Source organism: Balaenoptera acutorostrata, chromosome 17 (assembly GCF_949987535.1).
Source record: "Balaenoptera acutorostrata chromosome 17, mBalAcu1.1, whole genome shotgun sequence".
Lineage (NCBI taxonomy): Eukaryota > Metazoa > Chordata > Mammalia > Artiodactyla > Balaenopteridae > Balaenoptera > Balaenoptera acutorostrata.
The window spans coordinates 10,276,308-10,298,561 of NC_080080.1; the positions used below are offsets into that span (position 1 = coordinate 10,276,308).

At 43.7% G+C, this 22,254-nt stretch overlaps 1 long non-coding RNA gene across 1 annotated transcript in view; it reads right to left on the reverse strand.

The window, feature by feature from the left end:
* The window catches only part of LOC130705532 (uncharacterized), a 40,532-nt gene extending 25,290 nt beyond the window's left edge, over window positions 1-15,242 (reverse strand). Inside the window, exons 1-2 of the long non-coding RNA XR_009005809.1 lie at window positions 15,102-15,242; window positions 10,512-10,630 (exon numbers count right to left, since the gene is read on the reverse strand). This is a non-coding gene — a long non-coding RNA (uncharacterized LOC130705532). The remainder of the gene's footprint in view (window positions 1-10,511; window positions 10,631-15,101) is intronic.
* Between the last annotated feature and the right edge of the window lie 7,012 nt (window positions 15,243-22,254).

Below are 22,254 nucleotides of genomic sequence, written 5' to 3' on the forward strand. Positions count from 1 at the left end.
ACTGTTCCTTTGGCCAGGAGCTTACTTGCTACATTTAGGAAGAAGACAAATGAATCAGACAGAGTTAAAAATGACTTTGAGAGATGCGCATAAAGAAAGTTCTGATGGAGTCTCTCAGGACAAGGTCACCAGCTAATAACCATAAAATCTGGCAGAAATCAATCATCCTTGTCATGAAAGACAGGTGATAAACCTGTGCTCAAAAACGTAGAACATTGGGACTGGAGGCAGCACCAAGTATAATCAAAATGGCAGGCAGCAGGAGTTCACCCAAAGGCACCTAGATTTGTAATCAATTAATGAAAATAAAGGAAGAATCCTGGACCTAAAAGAAGATAGTCAAGAAATCTCTAAAGGCAGGAGGGGTAGGACAGACTATGAAAACAAAATACTAACATTACTGTGCCCCTACTTTGCGTTGGAAACTTTACATGCATTATTTGTTTACCCTTGGAGTGGTTCTATCAGTCATTATGCCCATTTCACAGATGAGGAAACTGAGGTTCAAAGAGGTAAAGCATCTTGCTCCAGGTCTCAAAGCAGGTCAGTGGTGATATCAGTCAGAGGTTGGTCAGGCAAACTGAAAACAGTCTAGGTGTTTTAAGCTGAAAAAGATTAGTCGTGTTAATCCTAATTAGACATCAGAAGCTTACAAAACTGTTGGAGGAAACCGAGAAGTGAAAGCCAGGAGAGTGGCGGATGGATCTGCCCATCATTAGCTTTCAGGTTTGCCATTGCAGCTGGGTATAAAGATTGCCACCCAAAGATGAGGATAACGCAGGAGGACACGGTCAAGGTCATGCCTCCGCCAAAGCTTCAAATTTGTTAGGGAAATACAGAAGTCACGGCAGAGAATTTCACATCTACCAAAACTGCTGCCAGCAAATGCAAAATGGTTTCTATTCCCTTCTTCCTTCGTCTCAGGGACACGCATTTCATTGGAAGAACCTAAGCCACATCTGGAACCATGCCAACAAGCAAATAAAGGAAATATAGCTCCCAGTTTTCCAACCCCTACAATACAGGGAAGAGCATGGAAAGGCGTGGGAATAGTGCTGGGGGCTCACAGATAAAATCCAGCACAGCACAGAAAGAGAAAAACAAATATCATATAGTATCGCTTATATGTGGAATCTGCGAAAATGGTACAGATGAACTTATTTGTAAAGCAGAAATAGAGACACAGATGTAGAGAACAAACATATGGATACCAAGGGGGGAAGGGAGGGTGGGATGAACTGGGAGATTGGGATTGACATATATACACTACTATGTATATAACAGAAAACTAATGAGAAACTACTGTATAGCACAGGGAACTCTACTCAGTGCTCTGTGGTGACCTAAATGGGAAGGAAATCCAAAAAAGAGTGGATATATGTATACGTATAGCTGATTCACTTTACTGTACAGCAGAAACTAACACAACACTGTAAAGCAACTATACTCCAATAAAAATTAATTTTAAAAATACCAAATACCAATCCATAACATCCAAAAATAAATAAATAAATAAATCCAGTACAGCAGAGGTGCTGGAAACCACTCCGGTCTGTCTGATTCCAAAACTTATACTTTTTCAACCAACTATCCTTCTAACTTGAGGAAGAACAAGTTTTTAAAAAGTTAAAGTTTATTACAGGATGATAAGCAGCATTTGCATATTGCTTTCAAAAGAACAAACAGGAGTAAAGAGTTAAGTACTTGCTTCAATATTTACAGTAAATCGTAGTAGAACTACTTATTGCCAAGACAGTTGATCTATACTCAAGCTGGCTGAAAAGAGTTTATGGATCATTACAATTTACTGACATATGTGCAGGTATCTGTTCAGAAATCACTGAATCCTGAACTCCTGTACGTGGAGAAACAACTAAAAAATATTCCAATCTACTAACAACAACAAACTTGAACGGCATCCAAGCTTATAAAGTGATTTTTTTTAGCTGAACTGAATGTATTAAAGTGCTAGAAAAGCAGGTATCAACAGTGCATGCAAAACTCAAGGCTCAAAACACATCATGTCTACGAGAAAAGAAGACAAGATCTATATGTTTTACTAGCCAACTTTTAAAAATACATAGCATTGCAGACCTACTAGAGAATGGACTTGAGGATATGGGGAGGGGGAAGGGTAAGCTGGGACGAAGTGAGAGAATGGCATGGACATATATACACTACCAAACGTAAAACAGCTAGCTAGTGGGAAGCAGCCGCATAGCACAGGGAGATCAGCTCGGTGCTTTGTGACCACCTAGAGGGGTGGGATAGGGAGGGTGGGAGGGAGGGAGACACAAGAGGGAAGAGATATGGGGATATATATATATGTATAACTGATTCACTTTGTTATAAAGCAGAAACTAACACACCATTGTAAAGCAATTATACTCTAATAAAGATGTTTAAAAAATAAAATACATAGCGTTGGGAATTCCCTGGTGGTCCAGTGGTTAGGACTCGGCACTTTCACCGCCAGGGCCCACGTTCAATAGCTGGTCAAGGTAATAAGATCCCACAGCCATGCAGTGCAACCAAAAAATAATAATAATAATAAATAAAAATATATAGCATTGACAAAAATGTATGCTTTTGAATTGCTGGTGAATTGGGGGAAATATTTAAGCAGGTTAAACCAAGGAAATAAATGGTGAAGAAGGTACAGTGTTTTATGAAACTAGAAATTTGATCGAGCTCCATGAAAGACAGGGGACTTGAGACTAGCCAGTGAGAGATTGCTGGGACGCTGACCTTGTGGTCTTTCTCTGTGACACAGACCACAGTTGGAAAATGTAGGTGTTATTTTGGAAAGTGGTTCCTGATCAAAGTTTAGGATGTGATTTTATGGGCATTATCCCATTTGAAATTCACGACCACCCTGCAAAGGATAAGACTACCTATTATCCCTGCTCCATGTCACAGGAGGTATGAGCGAGGAGTTTGGTCCTTGAGACAGTTGAACTGGCCCTTGGCACTACCGTGTGCTGATATCAGGCCCTCCGGAATCTCATCCCAGCTTTTCTACTTCCTTGCTGTGTGACCTTGGCCCAAAGTGTCACCTTTCTGGAACATTACCACTGACCTATTTATTTATCCGACAGAATTGTCGTGAGGACCATCCGTGTCAACCCACTAATGAATCATCTATTCTGCACTATATGCTGAATTACATTAAAATCATGCCTGTGAGGAATAAACTTGGATAAAGTGAAGACAGCTACACAAGGGCAAACTATTAGCATATCAACGTATTTTCTTGGTATTTGCCTCTTTTTAATAAAAGCCAAATGTAGAGGGAAATTTGGCTCCGTGTTCCAATTGACTTCATTCTTGTTGACTAAAACTATAGAAAAAGAGAGAAGGCTATGCCATGAAGAAACTTCAAATACGATGAGGACGAAACATGAGCAGACAGGTCACATCTGGCCCTCTTTCCTCTCAACCTTTCCAGGGCCTATCATGGATGTATTAGTCAGGGTTTTCCAGAGAAACAGAACCAATAATACACACACACACACACACACACACACACACACACACACAGAGAGAGAGAGAGAGAGAGAGAGGAAGATATTTATCATAAGGAATTGGCTCATGGATTATGAAAGCTGAGAAGTCCCCCGCATCTGCATCTGCAAGCTGGAGACCCAGGAAAGCCAGGGGTGTAATCAGTCCAAGTCTGAAGGCCTGAGAACCACGAACACCAAGGGCAGGAGAAGACTGATGTCCCAGTTCAAGCAATCAGGCAAAAAAGGCCAAACTCTTCCTTCCTCTGCTTTTTTGCTTTTGTCCAGCCCTCAACAGACTCAGGCCCTCAACAGATTGGATGATATCCACTCACATTGGGGAGGGCAACTTGCAATGAGTCCACCGATTCACATGCTAATCTCATCCAGAAACTCCCTCAAAGACACACCCAGAAATAATGTTTAATCAAATATCTGGGCACCAGTCAGGTTGATACTTAAAATTAACCATCACAGTGGCGTTCATGGAATGTAGAATATAATGAAATACTGTCTTATTTTTTTTTTTTGCTACTATTTCATGATAGCTAGACTGGTCTCTACAACTAGGCTGCAGACATCTTGAGGGCATAGACCTATGGAGGGCAATAGTTTTACCTTGAGCACCAACTCTTCTGATGGGAAGGCCTTACTACTCGAAGTGTGGTCCATGGGTGGGCATCAGCTGTGAGCATTTTAGAAATGCAGAAACTAGCACCCAACCCCATATCTGCTTATTGGAATCAGCATTGTAACATAATGCCCAGGTAACTAATGTGCCCTTTAAAATGTGATAAGTGCTGACCTTGAGAATGGTGTTAAGACTGTATGGTTCTCAGCTACAAAAAGTACTTCAATACTTTTGTGACATCTTTCATGGCAAAAGGGAGCAAGAAGCAATGGGGGTCCCAACCTTGGCAAACACCAGGTCTTATACTTCAGTATCTCCAACATCACCTAACATATTTATGGACAGAATCTAAGTACAGTAGATTCTTGATACTCATATAATAACTCCATCTGAACCCTTTACCAAATTTAGACATATCATTAAGTCACATAGATATCACAAAGGCATATGATTTCTTCTATAGTATAAATGTAAGGGAGTTGCTGTGGAATTCTTGGAGACAGAAAGTAGATTAAAGGTGATCAGGGGTTGCAGGGGAGGGAGAGGGTGAGAGTTATTGCTTAGTTGTAAAGGTTTTGCTTGAAGTCATGAAAAGGTTTTGGAAACAGTAGTGATGATTGAATAACATTGTGAATGTAATTTAATTATGCCACTGAATTGCAGACTTAAAATGCTTTACCTGGAAATTTATATATGCATAAATATAATAAAAGTTAATTTCAGAAAAGAGAGAAAGTTGCTCTGGGCCAGGGACATTGAAGGGAGGACAATATTAGGCTGGGATCTGTAGGCTGGTATTGAGTAAGGCTCAAAGGCTGCCTCCTACCCATTCCTGTGAGATGTCTAAGGCGAAGGGTGCAGAAAGGATAAGCAAGGCAAAGGAATATTTATTACCAGCCAATTGGATGCTTAGAATTCACAGAAGATTTTAAAAGTGTCATAGGTCTTCATAGGTCTCCCAAGGGAAGTGAAGAGTGACAACGTGGAGAGGAACCAGGAGGCTGGAGACTGATGGAGCCTGCCAAAAGCTGCAAAGAATAAGAGACACGATCTGGCCGAGGGCGGGGGATGCTCCAGGTGGACACAAGGGAACAGGGCCGAGGAAGCGCAAAGCACGCTGGGCTTGGCAAAGGTTGCAGAAGTTACATCACAGGGCAATCTCACAAAAGGATCTTATGGTCACGATAAGAAACAGAGTTCCCATATGATCCTGCAATCCCACTCCTGGACATATATCCAGAGAAAACCATAATTCAAAGAGATACATGCACCCCAATGTTCACCGCAGCACTATTTACCATAGCCAGGACATGGAAGCAACCTAAGCGTCCATCAACAGAGGAATGGATAAAGATGTGGCACATATATACAATGGAATATTACTCAGCCATAAAAAAGAATGAAATAATGCCATTTGCAGCAACATGGATGGACCTAGACATTATCACACTAAGTGAAGCAAGTCAGACAGAGGAAGACAACTATCATATGATATCATTTATATGTGGAATCTAAAAAAAAGGAATCATAATTTTTGACCATGATAAATCTCCATACATTGGCACTAGTCTAAAAATGATCTATTCCTTTCCCTTTTGCAGGTGAGAAACTTTAGTCATGGCCTCAAAGCCTCTAAAGTGAGGCTTCCCAAGTGGTTAGTGGTACAACCCGGACGAGATCTCTTGTCTCCTGATTCCAGTCCCTTGCCCTCCATTGTTCTGAGGCAAGAACCATGGCAAGGATGTCCACCTACTGCAAATTATTCATGAGAATCCCTCATTCCTGTGTCCCGGGATTTCTCGCAAGAGGCAATGACTTGCAGTTCGAAACCATCAATACAAGACACAGATTTTATTAAAGAGTAAATCTATTTACTAAATAGATTATTTATCACAAATAAATATTATTATTAAAGACCTTAAAAGAGTTTACTTTTATACTGCAGCCAACTATTTCTCTAGTCCTTTGAAAGCTAGCAATTATTATGGCCAAAGACCAAAGGGCCAGAACAAACAATTAGCCAATGCATGAATCTGGGCTCTGTTTAGTCTTCTTTTGTGAGGGATAATCATGTGTTCATTGAAGTGAGACCGTATGAGTCAATTATGTGTTGGCTGAGCAAAACCACTGTTTAGAAATTCAGAAGTTATAGTTAAAACATGTGTGGACCTTTTTTTTTTTTTTTTTTTTTCTAGTGGGAAGCAGCTGCACAGCACAGGGAGATCAGCTCTGTGCTTTGTGACCACCTAGAGGGGTGGGATAGGGAGGATGGGAGGGAGACGCAAGAGGGAGGACATATGGGGATATGTGTATATGTATAGCTGATTCACTTTGTTATAAAGCAGAAACTAACACACCACTGTAAAGCAATTATACTCCAATAAAGATGTTAAAAAAAAATATGTGGAAATTCTGACATGTTATCATTTACTTCTGAGGCTAATGATTACTATGGGGATAATCATTTCATACCAAGAAAATCACCATCTTACCTTCAGCAATAAATAATGGATTGTGTACATAGGGGTGACCCTCAGTTTGCCTGGTCTGCAAAGGACTGAGAGGTTCCCTGGACATGGGACTTTTGGTGGTAAAAGTCCCAACTAACTGGGACAAGTTGGTCACCCCTTGTGTGCACCATGAGAATGTGTAGAGAGAAGTGAAATATGATCCTTTTCCTTAAAAACATTAAAATAATGGCAGAGGTATTTTTAATCTTTTTTTTATATTGTTCTTTTTATTTTCCTTTTTTTTTTTTGGCCATACTGTGCAGCACGTGGGATCTTAGTTCCCCGAGCAGGGATCAAACCCATGCCCCTTGCAGTGGAAGCTCGGAGTCCTAACCACTGGACCGCCAGGGAATTCTCAGTATTTTTAACCTTAATGTATATGACCTTCTCTCTCATCATCCAAAGGCATCCATCTGCCTTGGCAAGGAAGTAGAGGGTTGTGTGTGATTAGGACTCTTACAGCAGAAATGCAAAGAAAGGGAAAGCACATTTGGTATTCAGTTTTTGAATACTAAAATAGAACTTCCAAGACAATATTTTTAAAGCCATACTTTATAAAGATATAGTATATATTCCTTAAGCGCCAATGAACATATCAAGAACCAGACCTGGCTGACGTGAACACTGGGCTTTTTTCTAAGCAAGGCACAGACAGTGCTCAGGATGTGACATGATGGATGTCCCACCTGACAGACGGGGAAGTTGGTCATCTTTCTGACCCAGTGGAGAAAGGAAACTGAAGCAGGGGAGCAAGCAATCAGAAACACAGGCAATGGACATTCAGGTTGTTTCCATGTCCTGGCTACTGTAAATAGTGCTGTAATGAACTTTGGGGTACATGTGTCCTTTTGAGTTATGGTTTTCTCAGGGTATATGCCCAGAGGTGGGATTGCTGGGTCATATGGTAATTCTATTACTAGTTTTTTAAAGAACCTCCATACTGTTCTCCACAGTGGCTGTGGAATCTAGAAAAATGATACAGATGAACCTACTTCCAGGGCAGGAATAGAGACGCAGATGCAGAGAACGGACATGTGAACACGGGGGGAAGGGGAGGGTGGCACGAATTGGGAGATCGGGACTGACATAAATACACTACCATGTGTAAAGCAGATAGCTAGTGGGAACCTGCTATAAAGCACAGGAAGCTCAGCTTGGTGCTCTGTGATGACCTAGATGGGTGGGATGGGGGAGGGGGTGGGAGGAGGGAGGTCCAAGAGGGAGGAGATATATGTATACATACAACTGATTCACTTCATTGTACAGCAGAAACTAACACAACATTGTAAAGCAATTATATTCCAATTAAAAATAATAAATAAATAATTTTAAAAGAAGAAAGAAACATATGCAATGGATTCCACATCTAGAATTTCAAAATGGAGGACTCAATAGTTTGAAGGCTTTGCCAGACACCCCTGGTGTCCCAGCCAGCCCCGCAAAGCGGAGCAATCGCATCGATTAGATTGGTGATTCAGCACAGTTAGGCAGAGAAAAAGCCAAAATTGGGATTCCTGAGCTTCCCTCAGCCCTGCCCCACCCTCAGTATGGAATGGACACAGGAGTCTCCGCATTCTTGGCAGGGACGTTGGAAGGTAACTGCACTGACAGCCCCAGGTGGCCTCACAAGGTCAAGAGGTAAAGTGGCAGAGCCGTATGGGCCACGGGGCTGGGCAGCCACACTGGGGGCAGGAAAGAGGGCACGCAGCACGAGAGGCAGAGAAAGACAGTAATCCCCAATTCAACCCCTGCACCTCAAGGTCACCAGTGCAAGTGACCTGGAAACCATTCCAAAACATTCAGAGGGAACCAAAGGTGACCTTTGCCCACAGAGCCAAGATCTCCTTTCCCATGGCCACAAAGACACAGGAGTCCCTGTTCCTTACTGGATGCCATCTTTGGGAGGGAAGGGGGTGCACAGTGAATAATTGAGCATTTACCAAAATGGACTGCTTGGAAGTGAAAGAGATTGTTTTAACCAGAGGAGACTTAGATACAGTTTACTGGCAAATAAAATTCTTTCTACCCCATCTCACCCTCTCCTCTCTCTCCCAACCTTCTATCCTATGCAGTAGGGGCTCACGAAGATTTCATCAATGATCGGAAACAAGGAAGCTCCTTTTCTTACACATGTAAGAAACGGTGTGAAATTTTTTCTGACCTCACCTCACAATGTATAGGTCAAAAAAGGATCACAAAGGGAATATGAACAAATCGCAAAGGAGGAATTATTTAAAGACAGATTATTTCATTCCCTGTTGGGTGTGCCTTGAAAATAAAGGTGCAGGACAGGGACGTTTTAAGTTGAGGAAGATTCCTGAAGACCTCATCGTATCACTTCAGAGGTTAGGTTGTGCTGCAGTGACAAACAACCCCAAAATTTCAGAACCACAGACGTTTATTTCTTGCTCTTGCCACTTGACTGTTGTGGGTTGGTGGGTCTGCGTTCACCATACTGCTTCAGGGACCCAGGATAATGCAACAGCCACCATCTGGAACTTTGACAGTCACCGCAAAGACAAAAAAAGCTCAAAGGGGTCTCAAGCTTGCAATTTAATGCTTCAGCCCCAAGTGCTAGTATCCACTTGCCCTCACAACTCATTGGTTGGTGCTAACCCCATGGGTCCATCCAACCCCAAGGGGGCCAGGAAGCTTAACACTACCACATGCCTGGGAATATCTGGCAAACCCAAGTAAGGTGAGACTTTGTTATTTCCTTATATGATGCTCTTTCAACATCACATGATTCAAAGTCAAACTGGCCGTGTGTATAAGCCTATTAATTGGCTAAAGTTTAATCAGCAGATTAAGTTTTAATCCGTAGTTTTAAGTTTTAATCAGTAGTCTTCCTCCTTCATTCTGTCTCTGCTTCCAGTAGAATGAGTTTATCCTCCAGGAAGCTCCTCGGGCAGTACCCACCCCCTCCCACCCCTGTCAGCCTGACCTGCCCAAACACGTCAGAATTCCCACCAGTGGACGCTGCTTAGGCTCAAGCTAGGATTCCCTTTATCTTAGTTCTTAGTAATTTGTATTGTTCCACTTGATAATAGTAATACAAATACATGCTTTTTTTTCTAAAGTACTATATAAATTGCATCATGCCCAGACAGGAAAAAGACACATAAAAACAACATTCCAGAAGATGCTTCTATGATTTTCCACAGCTGAACACAGGAATCTTCACTGAAAATTTCAGAGAAGGTCTATCCAGTCTGTAACTTGGAGGGTATCTGTAACTTAAGATGTTATTATTAACCCAGATAGTAGTTGGGTGCTCAGAGATTTATGTAAAATGAATTCAGATCCCCTCTCTAAGGTCTGTGGAGGCCCAGAGCCCTTTTTGTTATTTCTCTGCCTTCCCAGAACTTTCTCTCTTGAGCCCCTCTAGTCAGTGCCTATGTCTGCATTTGCTGTCACTGTATCAACCCATGTCACTCAGATTCAAGCCCTTGTCCGGTCTCCATAAGATACCTACTCCCAGCAGACACTTGTGAGTTTATTTAAATTATGTTAAATATCACTAACTTTTTCAAATTAATTTTTATTGGAGTATAGTTGATTTACAATGTTGTGTTAGTTTCTGCTATGCAGCAAAATGAATCCATTATACATATACATATATCCACTCTTTTTTAGATTCTACTCCCATATAGGTCATTACAGAGTATTGGGTAGAGTTAAATGTCATTAACTTTTAAATAAATTTGATATTAACTTCAATAGTAAATAAAGATTATTTAAACCCACTGAATATTTGTGAGTCACAGGATAAGACAGGATCAGAATACACTGTTATTAGTCTTCCTGGGCTGCCATAGCAAAATGCCACAGGCTGGATGGCTCAAACAACAGAAATGTATTACTCACAGTTTTGTTGGCTGGTTAAGTCCAAGGTCAGGGCGCCAGCATGGTCAGTTTCTGGTGAAAGCTCTCTTCCTGGCTTGCAGGCAACCACCTCCTTGCTGTGTCCTCATATGGCCTTTCCTCTGTGCACACATCAGGGGAAAACATGGGTTAATACAGACAGACAACCCACCTTCCCTGAAGCCCTGGTTATCATCCCACTTTGCCACAAGGTGGCAGTATTGGAGACCATTGGTGCTTCCTTTCGGCCCTTAAAGCAATAGTGGGAAAACAATGCAACATTGAAACACAGCTAGTACGTGATAACCAGCTTCCAGAGCGCAAACATAATAAATATCTTCTCAGAAAGCAGAACCTGCCAGGAGTACTTGATGTGCTTTATAGCCGGGTATTACATGATAAAGCGACTGAGCCACTCGCTAGTTCCAGAGCAGCACTCTCGAGAAGGAGGGAAGAAACGATTTGATTTAAGTAGCAAAGGAGAAGCAATGGTAGGAGTAAAGAAGAAACTGTATGGGATGTAAACATTAAAATAAAAGATCTGACATTAAAATTGTGGCCAATAAAAAGGAATGAGAGTCAGAAATCTAATCCCATTAGACATAGAGAATAGACTGGTGGTTGCCAATGGGGAGGGGGGTGGGAGAGGGTTGGACTGGGAGTTTGGGATTAGCAGATGTAAATTAGTATATAAGGAATGGATAAACAACGAGGTCCTACCGTATAGCACAGGGAATTATATTCAATATCTTGTGATAAACCATAACGGAAAAGAATATGAAAAAGAATGTATATGTACGTATAACTGAGTCACTTGGCTGTACAGCAGTAATTAACACAACACTGTAATTCAACTATACTTCAATTAAAAAAAAATTTTTTTTAAAGACATCTAATCCCATTACGTTTGGGAATCAACCTGTAATAAAGCCCAGCATAAAAATACCTCTTTAGTATACGGAGTCAGATATGTTGCAGATTGTATCATTTGTGAATTAAGCCCACAAGTATTTACTGAGTTTCTTCCGTGCACCAGGCGCAGGGTTGGAAACATCATGGGATAAGGTAAAAGAACAGCAGGATTGTCCACAGAACCATGGAAGCATCCAGGGAGGACCAGGAAGGCTTCTCCAGGGAGGTGACATTTTAGTTGAGCCCAGGGAGGTTGGCCTGTCCTGATGAGTGGAAGGTGGTGGGTCACAGGAAAGGGGCCTTGGAGAGGTGTGAGAGAGGCAGGAAAATAATCCAGATGGAAAGAGCAAATGCCCAGGGGTGTGAATACTGTATTTGAATAACAACAACCTATTTAGAAGACAGGAGAGAAGCTGACAGGGAAAGTGGCCAGAAAACCAAGCAGAGTTGCATTTGCCAAGAGAGTCTGAACGTTGTGGCCGGTGATAGAAATCACCAAGGTCTTTCAGACCCAGCTGGTGCTCTTTAGAGAGGTCCCTCTAAACACTCCAGAGGACTGACTGGGGTAGACGGAGAGTTGGAGAGGCCAGTCAGGGGGTGTTTGTCCTGGCCCAAGTGGCCCACAGTGACCTTGACAGTGAGGACGGAAAGAAGGTACAGATTCAAGGATATTCAGGAGGGCAGTAGAATGCAAAAGAGAGCAGATGCCAGAGAAGGTCTGTTTTCTAGCTTGGGAAGACGAGGAAGAAGAAGGCAGAGGTTGTGGTTTACTACAGTGAAAGAGTCCAGGAGAGCTCCAGGCATGACATCTCCGTAGTCCTCTCCCTGTGGACTCCTGCAAACTCCTGCACTGACTTTACCAGTAATGATGTGGTAACACTCATGGAGTATTTGGAACCAAGGGAGCTCCCCTGAGGAGCTTGAGGGTTAAGTCACCTAGACATGGTTGACAGCCCATGTCGCTGACCTGAGTCTCCTTCTCTTGGCCGATTCTGACCGGTATCCTTTCACTGTAATAAACCACAACCGTGAGTATACCAGCTTTTCTGAGTTCTGTGAGTCCTTCTAACAAATCACTGGACCTGGGGGTGGTCTTGGGACCTCCCCAACTGCACAAGTAGAGAACACAACACTAATCACAAACTGGAGACCCAGTCAGAATGAGGATAACCATGAAAGTGACCCGGCACTGTACCAAGAGCTTAATAGGCATTATCTTTTATAATCCTCAAAATAATCCATCAAATAGGAATAATTACTTCCATGTTATAGATGATACTGAGTCTCATATGTGTGTCCTAATGGATAAATCAAGCACCTTGCAGTTAGGAGTCTAACCAGATCTGATTTCAAACAGATGTTCCCAACATTAGGCATATAATGAAGTAGAAGGATAAATATTTTTAATATTTAAAAAATAATTAATATTTTAATAAGATTTTGTTTTGTTTTGTTTTCTGGTCCCAAACTTCCTTGCACCTTGTGGTTCTTTCCCTGCATTTAAGCAGCAGGTAAACATTCAGTGTTTAGGGGCTCAGGGAAGAGATGATCAAGGAGAATGCAGACAGAACGAAAGAAGCAATTTTCAGTGTTTAGGTTTTAAAGCCCAAACCCCAGCAAAAACATCAGAAGAATTCATGGTAAGGACAGATTATGCTTTGGTTTCACTGACACCTCATGAAGCTCGCCTGGGCTGGGGTAAGGACAGAGTTGGGGTGCAGGGACCTTGGGTCCTGCCACCACCCCTGCCAAGCTCGGGGGGGTGGTGTGATTAAGCCCCCAGGAGTTTAGAGAACCCAAGAGCAGGTGGCGCCTGGGGAGCCCAAGCTGGGATGGTGTGGAAGCAGAAGAGACGTCTGCATATGCCCGTGAGGCAGAGCACTGGGTCCCCGAAGCCTCGGTGGGGCAGCTCTCTGCTGTAGCTGTTCCCATTTCACAGAGAGCCAGAGGGCAAAAGGAGACTCGCAGTCAGGGAGGAGAGGGGACAATGGAGTAAGGACCGAAGGCCAGACAGGGACGTCACGTGCAGGGGTGGCAGTGCTGAGCTCCACTGATCCCTCCGCGCAGTTCCCGGGAAGTCAGCAGCCCTCCAGAGCCTAGATGCATCACCCAAGATGCCCAAATGCACGGAGATGACGTTTCCAACGCCTGAACCTAACAGAGGCTTGAAATCCTAAGCAGATTCCGTTGTAGAGAAGCAAAGAAAGCTACGTTTCTGGCCCATCTGAGGTTTGAACCTAGATTCTCGCCTGCTGCCTCGGGGTCTCCATGCTTGAGGAGTGGGTGGTCCGCCCCGAGGTTTCAGCACAAACTGGTAATAAGCACTACACCGCGTGAAACTCTTTCTCGGCTGCTCTGTGAAAGCAGATGGTTTCTTTGTGGGTGATACCCCGTTGGTAACACTCTTTATTTAGTCTGCCAGGTCCCGGAGAGCATTCCTTTCTGCTTCCTCAGAAGAGGTTCACGGTGACTTCTCTGGTGGGACACCTAGGAGAAGGTCTGCCCAGCCCCGTCCGTGATGGCAGTGTTCAAAGTTAGGAAGGATGGAGAGGGCTTCCCTGTCGAGGACTCTGGGGGTTTCAGAAGAGCCCTGGACTGGGGGTCAGGAGGCCTGGGGCTCCCACCCGAGCTCTGCCATAATCAGCCGTGACCTTGGGCAAGCCGGTCAATCTCTCTTCGCCTCAGCGTCCTGTCTTAAAATAGAGGCAGTTATTTCTTCACTGCTTAGTCACAGAGTGAAGTGAGGCAATGAGGTCAGGAACTGAAACGTTGGTCTAAGGCCCAGAGAGCAGCTTGACATGGTCCCATCGTCCTTGCCCATCTTTCTTCTCAACTTCTTCTATCAGAGGTGTCAGGGCTGCATCTTCCTTCTTGGAATATGCAATAACCTCAGCTGTGGGAGAATGTAACAAGACAGTCCCTGCCCTAAAGGAGCCCTCCACCTTACAACTTCCCTGCTAGACTCAGAGCAAGTTCCAAACTCTACCAGGGTCTACACCATGTGCCACAGAGCCTGACCCTGTGGTCTCTCTCCAACCTCATCCCCTGGGATGTCACTTTGCTCATTCAGCTCCCCTACAGTGGCGTCCACACCGCCCTCAAACGTTCACGTCTGTTCCAGCCTCATTCTTGCTGTTCTCTCTGCCCCAAACGATCTTCCCTCAGATCTTCCCACACTCCCTCACTCACTTTCAACATCAGTGCCAAAAGTTTCCTCCATTCCCTTCCCTCGGTTGGCAAACAATAGCGCATCTTCCAGCTCTCAGATTGAACACTGATCATATTCGTACTGGACCATCCTGTCTCCCCTCCCCCGGACCATCCTGTCTCCCCTCCCCCCCAGCGCACACACTCCACCCCACCCACCTCCCGTATTAGAAACCCAGTCTTTCCAATTGAACCCCTTCAGGCAGCAGAAGGACCTTGAATTTTAGGAAACAACGTTCAGATCTTCTCTCCACCCCACTGTCCGCCAAGTCTCTCTTTACCTTAGTCCTCCCTCTAATTGTTCCCAGCTCACAGCTTTCCCTGGGGACTTAAATACATTTAAGGGGGAGGTTTAAAAGAGCAACAGCAACTAGTAGGCTGCCAGGTGACTCAGAAAAGACTCGGGCATCCCTAGTTCCCATCCCAGCCCTATAACCAGCTCTGTAAGTCACATTCATTCACTGGGCTACCAACCTCTCACTCATAGAAACAGAGGGCTTCAACTGTAAGATCCCTAAAGACTCCTCCAGTTCTGGCAATTCCTTTACAATCTGAACACAACCAACCATCCGGCTTCCTCAGATACAATATTTCCTTGTCCCTCCATGCCACTCAGGATTCATCAAATCTGAAGTCAGTTGTACTTTTTATACAATCAAGACCTAGAAAAGAAGATGGACAAGTTATTGAGGAGGGGAAAACCTGCCCTAATTTACTCAATCATGTCTGCCTGATACGACTTTTCCAACCTTGTGACCAAAGGCTGTTTCTCTAGACCAGCAATTTTCTTCGTCTCCAGGTTCAACGAAACAAAAGAATTTTCCTTAGGCTAACTAAATTATGGAAGGAGTTGGATTCCAGGCAGATCTTCTGCACACACATGGCTCCATTTGAAAGACTTTGCCTATTGTTTTTGGAAGCCCTAAGAAAACGAAGCATATGTTCAACTTTTTTTTAATAGTCTCGTGAATATGAGTCAGTTTATAGTGTGTTTTGAACGGAGTTCTACATTCCTGTGGGCTTATAGGAATTGAAATTGGTTAAAACCTACCTCCAGAGGAGCTGAGTAACTCAAAAACCTCTGATGCTGACTTCTAAAAGCCACAACTAGAGTCTCCTGGTCCTGAGGTGGTTCCACCCTGACTTACCACGGGGACCTTCCCAAAATCAGTGCTGAACTCTTCACGCGCTCTGTATCCGTTAGTGCTGGAACAGCTGGGAATGCAATAGCTGGGGCTCCTCACACATCGCTCTCTCTGTGTGGTCTACCTGCCCTAACATACGGCTCCCCAACTCCAGGTCATGGGCTCCCAAGGTGCATGTCCCAAGAGATAGTGTCAGGCAGAAGCTATATCGCCTTTTAGGACCCAGCCTCCGACGCCATGCGGATGCAGTTCTGCCACGATCTTACGAATGAAAAACGTTGCCTGCCCTATCAGCAAACAAAGGATGCTGCAGCCATCAAGCCGTCAGCCACCGTAGCCACGCTGACAGTGAACAGGCGAAAACTCAGAATGGAAACAAAAGGGCTGCCCCCCCCCCCCCCCCCCCCCCCCCCCGCCAAGCATCAGCCACTACAGCCATCCCCAGAGGTGCACCCAGAGGGGACTCAGGATGGGAAAGAATAGGTTACTGACCCTAGAGAGCTGAGGTGCATATCAAAGGAATGATTTCAATGAGTCCAGACTCTCGCATCTTCCCATACATAGAAAAGCGCTGAATTCATTAACTTGAGATTTCTGGGTTTTTTTAATTAACAGTAATCTTTTGATGTTCCAGCTACCTGGTTTTTGTTGCAATACTCCTATATATCCTGGCTCCCCCCTTTACCCCTTGGGAACAGTCCCTTAGAGCTATCTGAGAGGCTGCCTCCCGGGCTTAAGTCCTCGGAAAGTCTGCCAAATAAAACATAATTCTCAACTTTTAGGTTGTGCGTTTTTTTTTTTCAGTCGACAGTCTGTTGGTCAAGGCAGTCCCAAAGGTCTGGCTAAGTTCAAGGGAAGGAAACATAGACCCCACCTCTCAGTGGAGAAACATCAAATCCACATTGTAGGAAGAGCGTATGGGATTGGATACATAGTGGTGTCGCCATCTTTGAAAAATTTATCCTGTACCACCCCCCTACCTGTCGGGGATATCAATGCCCCCAATTACGGACGAAGAGACTGAGCCTGACAAACGTGAAGTGACTTATCCCAGGGCCCCATGGTGAATAAGTGACAAGGCCAGGATTTAGGGGAAAGGGAGCCTGGAGGATGGAAGGTCTGGGGATTAGAGGTGAGAAGCTCCCCAAGCATCCCAGAGTCCCCGCAAAGGTAAAAGGCAGGACAGGAAATGCCAGGAGGCAGGGGCTTCAGCTAGCGTCGCAGCACGAGAATGAGATCCACAGAGACAGGAATTATCCTGGAGCTCATCTTTTTACCCCAGCAGAGTTCAGCACAGCGGGGACAGGTAGGGAAGCTCAGGTATTGGAATTTGCTCCAGCTTGAAGCTGAGGGATCTTGGTCAAGGCTCCTAATCTTTTTGAGCTTCAATGTCCTCATCTGTTAAGTGGTAAGAATAATTCCCTCCTAATAAGGCTTATGGGGGTTTCAAAATGCATGTGTGTGAAGTTCTTGATATATAGTAGGAAATCAGTTAAAGGTCACTATCATTATTACACAGACATTTACGTAACTGAGATCAATCAATAGGTTCTGGGAGTTAATGCTTGTGTTAATGCTTGGGCAGCCTTAGGTGAAAGGTGGGCTGGGACCTCTAATATTTGGGTTGATAAGAAGAACAGAGCTGAGTCTGAGTTGAAATGGTGTGAGGGAGAGAGTGGGCAAGTTTAGGAGAGTCGAAACAGGCACCAGTTACATGGGTGTGGACACCAGAACCAGACAACTCTATTAAAACTTGGTCGAATTGCTTACTCTTTCAAAGCATTAGTTTCCTCAACTGTAAAAATAAGATAATGGTACTGACCTGATGATATTGGTATAGAAATGAAATAATCAATATAAACACCTAGCAAACTGCCTGACAGATAGCAAACTTTTAATAGGTGTTTGTTCTTTCTCCCTCTTTCCTTGATATCTGAGGAAGAATGCTGTTATACTGATCATTATATGAACTATTCGTATTCAATAAATGTGTTGAGTTGGATTTACACCATCCCTCCCAATGAATTGGTTTGGGCCATACAGCCTTCACGCCACACGCATTAATTGAGCACCTACTATATGCCAGGCACCATGGTGGCTGCCCAAGGTACAACAGAGAAACCAAAACACAGCCATTGCCCTTGAGTTGGTTAGTGTGGAAGGAAAGGCTTAGCAGGAACTTTCCAGTTACAGAATAGAAACAAGCCTTTCATTTCTTCCTTGTCATCTGCGTTAAAGTCTGGCTCTTACATGGTGAGTCTGTGATCTCCGTGCATGTGATGACAGGTGGTAGAGAAGGCACTGCTCAGCCAGATCAGACCTCAGGGTGGTTGTGGGCAACATCTTGTTGTGCTTCCCTGGCCTCCCCATCAACCCTCTGGGTTTCCACGACACCTGGTAGCAGGACCAGCTGAAGGAGAATGGAAAAGTGCATTGAGACCTGCCTCCTCACCCTGCTTTCCCCAACTTTTCTGCAGTGTCCCTCTCTCTGCCACCTTCTACTTCATGGCACAAACACCCTTGCGTTTTCACTTCTACTTTACACCAAAAACCATCTCTCCACAAGAGACATGTTCACAATTTTACACATAAACTTCTCTAACTGGCATGACAACTCTGCAGGTTAGATTTCATTATCTCTTCTTTACATGAGGCTCAGAGAGGTTAGGTGTCTTAAGGGGTCAAGCCAGCAAGTGGTGGAGCTGGATTTGGATGCAGCACTGCCCAGTTTCAAGTTCAGCTTGGTATTAGTTCATTCCTGTTCATCTAGCATTTAACGCACACCTGCCTCATGCCAAGCACCAGGCAAAGAGTGATGAGCAAGACATGCTTGCTGCTCCCCAGGGCTCACAGACTAGCAGGGAAGGTGAGCACACCAGGAGGAATTTTAAATTTAGGATAAATGAGATAACACACATAAACTTCTTGTTGTGGTACCTGGAACATAGAAAGCTCTCGATTAACATCCTCTATTGTTACTATGAATATCTGTGCAAGGGAATGTGAAAGGAAGGATGCCACGTAGCACAGACTAGGATAGGCAGCACAATCTTGGGTGCAGCACATTGTTCTTCATCCTCGGTTATTTGTACTTTAATGCATTTTGCATTCAGTTTACAGCATCATTTGGAGAGACTCAGGGGCAGACTGGGACAGCCCCAGGTAGAATGTCTAGGAGTGATAAAACTTGAACCCTACCAAGGAGAACTCCTAAGAGAACTAGGGATGTTGAGCCTGATGCAGAGAAATTGAGGGTCTGTTAGGAATTGCATGCCTGCTTATAAAAATGACCTGAACTAATACTGTTTTTGTTCTGATTTGGGCTGGGCTTGAGGAATGCTAAGATTCTCTTTCTAATTGTGAAATGGACGATGTGTCCCTTGTTAAAAGAATTTCAAGCATCCTCAGCTGGGGAAGAAGTATTTCAGGAAGTCGGAGTGCCCTCCTGAAGTGTCTGGAAGTCCCTAAGTAGGAAGGTCCATACTCTGCTTATGGGTCTCAGTGACAGGGGCAGCCATGTGAATCATAAATTTTAAAGATATAAAATTTACCAAAGAAGAATTAGGAAGTTATAATAAGGAGAAACAAGAAAAAAAACACCTATAATCCCTTTAATAAATAAGTACACTTTACACCCAATACCAGCTCAACAAGCCTGGAGAAGTTATTCAACTTCTCCGAACTGCAGTTTCCTTATCTGTAAAACGGTCATGATAGTAACTACCTTGAAGAGTCATTGTGACAATCGAATTTTTAAAATGCGTTTAAGGGATGTAATACATATGTATTTAATACATAACCCATCATCAAAAAATTCTAATTTCCTTTCTTTTTCCCATTGTCTTTCCAAAACACCATAAACATTGAGTATTTTATTCTAATCTTTATTTTGTTATTTAAGCTTAATACTAGTGCATATATATTTTTGTATTCTGTATTTTATTTCGTACATAATTATTTTATTATAAACATAATTTATAACATATTCTTCATAAACATAAGTTTCATGGTTGTGTAATGCTCTAGCTAGTGGATATATCATAACTAATTTGCTGTTGGTAATTAATACATTTCACCTATACTTATATAGAGAGAAGAACATTTTGTGAATAAGACCTTTTTTCATTTTGGATAATTTCTTTATGATGTATTTTCAGATGAGAAATCACTGTACCAAAGAGTAAAAATAATTTAAAGCCTTTGATACATATTGCCAAATTCCTTTCCAATATTTCATTTTTATATATGAGCCAGTTTCACAATCAAGGTTTTGTCTGTTACTTCTAAAAAATTGTGGGCTGCTTGAAGACAGAAGTTGTATGTATCCTGTATCCCCACCTCCTATTACAGGGTACTTTTTAAAAAAAAAATTTTTTTTTAATTAATTAATTTATTTATTTATGGCTGTGTTGGGTCTTTGTTTCTGTGCAAGGGCTTTCTCTAGTTGCGGCAAGCGGGGGCCACTCTTCATCGCGGCGCGCGGGCCTCTCACTGTCGCGGCCTCTCTTGTTGCGGAGCACAGTCTCCAGACACGCAGGCTCAGTAATTGTGGCTCACGGGCCCAGTTGCTCCACGGCATGTGGGCTCTTCCCAGACCAGGGCTCGAACCCGTGTCCCCTGCATTGGCAGGCAGATTCTCAACCACTGCACCACCAGGGAAGCCCTACAGGGTACTTTCAATAAATATTTATGTAATGAATAAAAATGATCATGTCTATTCACATTCCCATCAGCATGAGGATGCCTGTTTGTTTCATTACATCTTTATTATAACTGAATATACGGAACATACTGAAACTAGGGGGAGAGGAGGTGGTGGATCCAGAGGACAAATTTCTAAATATATGTCATGACCTTTCTAGAAACTCCTGTGCTATTTCAAAACTTATAAGAGCTGGCAGAACCCAAGTTTCTGACTTCTCTTTCAATATCTATCCTTCCCAACTTGTATGCACATTGGCAAAAGCACATACTTAGAAACAGTCTTTGACTATTAACAAAAGCAATGAGTGTTTTGCAAAATGTTTGTATCTGTCTGTACTGCTCTGTAACAAACCACCTCAAAACTTAGTAACTTTAAAAAGTAACCGTTTATTAAATTCAGGATGTTTCAAGTCAGTAATGATTAGCCTGGGCTGAGTTGGGCAGCTCATCTGGTCTAGACCATGCTCACTCACATATCTGCAGTTACCTGGTCAGCTCCTGGCTTGGCTGGAGGCTGGCTGATGGAGGATGGCTCCTCTCACTCTCCAGCAAGACAGCCCAAGCTTGCTCACCCTGGCATCTAGAAGGGTTCCAAGAAACAGAGAGTGGAAGCCTGCATCGCTTCTTGAGGCCTCAGCTCAGTCCTGGTACACCATCTCTTCCATGGCTTTCTATCGGCCAAACCATGTCACAAGGCCAGGCCAGATTCAAGGGGTTAGGGAATAGACTCCACCTCTTAGACAAAGGAGCTGCAAAGCCACAATGGACAGGAAGTGGGTGCAGGAAAGGATGGAATGAAGAATTTAGCCATTTTGTAACTGGTCATTGTTTCCCTAAGTGGTAGAATAAATCAGTCTGCTGGGTGGATTACTTAATCTTCTGCAATTAGAACTTGAAGATTATTGACCTCCAATAATTTATATAGTGTCCTAGAGATTTAAAATATTTAAAACAGTGTTGTCGGGACTTCCCTGGTGACGCAGTGGTTAAGAATCCGCCTGCCAATGCAGGGGACATGGGTTCAAGCCCTGGTCCGGGAGGATCCCACATGCCACGGAGCAACTAAGCCCGTGCACCACAACTACTGAGCCTGCGCTCTAGAGCCCGCGAGCCACAACTACTGAGCCCACGGGCCACAACTACTGAAGCCCATGCCCCTAGAGCCCGTGCTCCACAAGAGAAGCCACCGCAATGAGAAGCCCACGCACCGCCACAAAAAGTGGCCCCCACTCGCCACAACCAGAGAAAAGCCCGCGTGCAGCAACGAAGACCCAACGCAGCCAAAAAAATAATAATAAAATAAAATAAAATAATTAAATAAATAAATTTATAAAACTGTTGCCTTGGCCAATTTTTGTATAATCAGCGCTTTAGGTTTGATGAGCAAGGACCATCAATTTTCAGGTGGAAGATGAGTCTCAAGGAAGCTTAGTTGACAGGGAAGCTGGTAGAGCCAACCATCCTCTAAATCTCTCCAGCTCTGTGTCCTTAGCACAGGGGACGTTGCTCATCTCTTGGCTTTCAATAAATAGAAGCCACAGTTCCATTCATTTCTAAATTGTGCCGCATCGCACACGTGTTCAGGGTTGGTGGGGGGAGGGGGATAAAATTAGAACAGATGCCATCGTCAGTTCATTTTCACCTACCCTGGTTCAGTCAGGCTCTGCAACAACATTAGCAGCCTGGACTCATGCCGAGAGCTCGCAGCATCCTCCGATGGGCTCAGCTTTGCTCACGATTACTTGGGATCTATGAGATGTACTTACAGGAAGCAAAGG